A 4,521-nucleotide genomic window follows, 5' to 3' on the forward strand; every position below is an offset into this window, starting at 1 on the left:
GGGGCGGGAGCCCGCGCGCACCGTGGGGTAAAAGGGCAGAGAGCCCCCAACGGCGGCGGGCGGGATGTGTTTGAGCCATCCAACCGTGTCCCCCTGGGGGCTGATAACGCTCTGGCTGCTGCTCAGCGGTATCAGCGTACCAGTCGGTCCGGGTACCGACCACAGGCGTAAGACATTGCTGAAGTGTGCTAAGGTTGATATAGAACTATGGAAAGCATAACCCCAGTATTCAGTCTGTATTCCCCAAACAACATGCAAGAGAAGAAGAAAAAAAGAAGAAAAAAAGTATGTATCTCTGTTTTCCAGACTCTTCATAGAGCACTTGAGAACAGAGACTCAAGATTACCTGAATCTCCTCCTCCAGCATTTCCTATCTCTGAACACATCTGAGAATTTCTTACCCCTACCTTTTAATTGTTCAAAAACAATATGTGGGTTTGGATCCCAGATCATTTTCTCTTATGCTTTCACCCATAACTCCAAAAGGTTATTTGCAAGCATACCTTATCAACTTTACCCACCCCAGAGAGAGAGAGGTTTTGGTTTTTCAACAGAATCTTGGTTTAGTGCTCTGATTTAGGGAAGCGGATGCAAACTTTTAAAACCTCACAAATTCCAAGCAGAGTGACAATACTCAGTTGTTCTTTTCGACTGATATCCAGGATATGAAGAGAGAAGCTAAGATTCCAGAGAAATTGAGAAAAGAGCAATTGAGACAGAGCACTCAAATATGTTGATACTCCAAATAACTCCTTCTGGAACAATACTCTGCTCCCACGGAGTTAATTCAAGCTACTTTTTCCAGAGTAATTATTCTAGGATAGCTCCATGTATAGACAAGCCTTTGGCTCAAGTCCAAGACACCCTTGATCAAAAGAGAGGAAGAAAACGCACCAGAAATGTCTATCTAATATGGAAACAAAACATTTTGTTAAAATTAGGCTCCCAGATATTTATTGCTAATAGAGCCCTTCCCTGCTTGCTCCTCATGCCCAACTCATTCAAAGTCCTAATCCAGTGTTCAATCACTGCCATAGCAGAAAACTGTACTGGCATAAATACTGCCCTAGTTTCACTAAAGGACCCATAAAAGGGAAGGGTCCCAGACTAATTATAAGCTGACTTACTACAATCCACGTATTTCACAGTAATTAGTAAAGATTTGAAAACAAGTCCTTTAAAACAGTGTTGGCATCTGTACCAAAGTCTTAGCAGTTTGCCTTTTGGGACAATCAAAACTTACATGCTTCTAATACTCTTACAGTAACTATAGTTACTTTTTAAGTAATGCTTGTACTCAGTAACTTGCAAGAAGTCAGAGAAGTACTTTCATCCAGAGCCACCTGAATGATACTGGCACATAAGGTTTATCTGACTTCTCCCCCTCCCTCTAACCAGCACTGCCTGAGCATGTTGTACCTGTTTGTTGTTATCCACAGATTGCTGAGGGGAGACAGAATTTTCTCATCTCCAGATGCAGTAACAAGCATTCCAAGACACAGCAACATTAACACTTTTCTCAAGGGACCACAGCAAGAACAACAAAAATAGAGTGTATACAGGGTGGAGCAAAACTGCACACGAACATCTTAGAATTACCTTGGAAGGTCTCTCATCATTTTGTACTATTTTCATTTGCTCTAGATGAGGAGAGAGGAAAAAAAAAAAAAGTTTTACAAATATGTCAGTTTCCTTCCTTTGCTCTTCCTCCAAAACAAACTTGCTGTGAGTTATCTGTAACTAACACATACTTCAGGAATTCCTCTTTTGTACAATCCTGGTATAAAGGGAGACCAAGATTAGGTATGATGACCAATTAAACATGAGCACTCTGTTATGCATAATAACACAGCGATTCTAAGAAATGCAATGGTCACATCAAAGCTGTTTCTCTTTTTTGTAACAAACGCTCTGCTATTGCTGCGTTTTCAAGCTGTCTGCTTATAAACAGTGTGTCGATACTCAGCTGAAGGGCTACAAGATGTTTGCGTGTTGTGTCTACACACTGAGCAAGCCTTACTGCCAGCAAAACCTTCCTCCTCCACACTACTGTGTAGCTAATTACAAAGTAAAAAAATTCATTTCTGGAAAATAAAAGGGGTGGAATGCAGAAGCTAGAGCTTGGCAAGACATTTTAAGCTTTCCCTAGAAGGAAGGCAAGGCACAATGTTTTACATTTCTGAACTTCTCTCATTTATATCAACAATATACTACACAAAGAAATACACAATTTGTGGATGTTCAGCTGTGCAGCTTTAATGTAGCACATCAAATGGTCCTGAAAAGACAAAATATGTAAACAGTCCCTTCCCATTTCCTTTTAAAAAATTGCTTAATTTCTTAATTTATGTAATTCCAGATGAAAAAATGATACCACCAAAAAGGTTTGGTTTGGTTCACTATACAAGTTCTAAAGACACAGCATTTCAATTCAGAAATATAAACTAGGTTTAAGTGTTAGTAGCCTGAATGGTTGGATGGTTTCTCCTGAACACAATATACATACCATTTCTAGAACTGCATGTTCTAGAAAAATTATTTACATTTATTAAGCAGATGCATCTTAACAGCTACAAGAAACAGCTGAATTTTTATGCAGCCAGGTTATCAGACTATCTTTGCCGGTATATCCTCATAGCTGTTCTTGGTTCCCTAACTATCATTAGGAGTAGCAAACAGCAGCACGGGAGATAAAGGTGCTTACAGTGGTGAGTGAAACAAACTCCTCAACACCATGTAAGCAAAATGTTTTGCTTTTAACAGTCTAAAAACCAGAGCATTAAAGTAGTTATATTTATACACTTGGTATTCTGAATTATACAGACGTGACACTCATTGCATTTATGTAATTTATAACTGGATGAAGAATGTCTCCGGCTCTCTCTCTTTACTATCTTTTCAGAGAGGTTACCAAATGCAGATTTTTTACTAGTTGCTATATTTAAACTACAGTTCCAAAAGAAGATGTTACTACATTCCTATTTTTTTTTCTCTTTGATGTCTAAAAAACCTAGATGACATTCTGCCATTCTTTACTTGCTTGCAATGTCAAAATATTTTACCTCAGTAGACATAGTATTACACAAATAAAAATATGAGTCAAAAGAAATATTTCAGTCCAGACCTGGAATTTTGGTGAACACTGAGACCAGTGTATACAGCAGTTTTTTGAGTCTTTTACATCTAGAGAATGTTTTTCCACCCAAGTTGTCAGGTACATTCCTTAAGTCGTTTCAGAGTGACGAGCCTGAACTGTTTGGAGAGTAAACATCTATGTAAACATACACAGAGGCACTTTATGAGCGTAGCTGTGCAGAGATCAGAGGAACACTGGTGACAAATGGGAATCAAGCACCCATAGTTTGGATTTCTGTGGAAGGAATTAAAGATGCTCCATCAAAATTACTTATAACTAACACATAAAATTGCAGTGGGCTTGAAGGCATGCCTGTATTTTAATTCACTAGTTACATATACCACTATGTAAGATTTGCCCCACCATAAGGTAAGCTGAAACATCGTTACACACATCATAGACACCTTTACAGCCCCACTCTGTGGTTCTCAGACAGAAATCTATATCCCCAAAGCTCTTACATTACCACAGCTGTAACTTGTAGCACTGACTGCATTCCAGACCCATCTATACCATTTATGCTTCCTTGATCTGCAATATATCCTGCATGTGAAACCTTGCCTCTCTTGTAGCACTTTTCACCAGTGTAGAGAGACATAACCTGATACCAGATGCAAACTTTTGGGCAGTTCTAGTCAACTCTCCCTCAATGTGCATCTTCCAACCAATTTGCACCAAAGCAGCCAACAATGGCTTATAGGCTAGCAGAGGAGATCTAAAAGATAAACAAGGTATTTCTTGGGTTGCTGTTGGCAGGGAGCAGGGGAGGAAGAGAGAGGGTTTACAAGCAAGTTGCTCACGGGATCTCCCTGGAGATTCTCCCCAGGAATTTTGAAAGCATGATGAACCTTCACAGGACATATTTTAACCCCACCAAAAACCAAAAAGGATCATTGCTCAGGACACTTTCACTCTCCTAGCTCACAGAGACCTGACTAAAGACTCTTTGGCCATCACCCAGAACACAATTCCACACAACCCTGATAGCACTTACCTCCAAGAGCTGCACTGGGTGCTGGACAGGACTTGGCCATAGGACAGAGTCTACAAAGCCCAAGATCAGCAACTTCAGTCACTCAAGGACTCTGGTCTCTGAGTCACTATCTAGCTTATTGAAATTGCACAGCTGAGATCCCCAGCTCCTCTTGCAATAAACTAGTGGAAACAGCTGCTTGGTCATTTCCACACTTGTTACACCTGTCTTCCCATCAGGTCCTGGATCAGACCCAGCTGTGAGGCCAGCCAGCCAGCTGTTTGGCTTCCATGGGGGAGGTAAAGCTCAGTCAGATTGCATAAAGGCTTCCAGTGATTGACAAGAACCATGCAAAGAAATCCAACTTCTTTTTTTTTTAATAAATTTAAATTCTTCTATAGCCAATGTCTTT

Source organism: Corvus brachyrhynchos, unplaced genomic scaffold, assembly GCF_000691975.1.
Source record: "Corvus brachyrhynchos isolate BGI_N302 unplaced genomic scaffold, ASM69197v1 scaffold255, whole genome shotgun sequence".
Lineage (NCBI taxonomy): Eukaryota > Metazoa > Chordata > Aves > Passeriformes > Corvidae > Corvus > Corvus brachyrhynchos.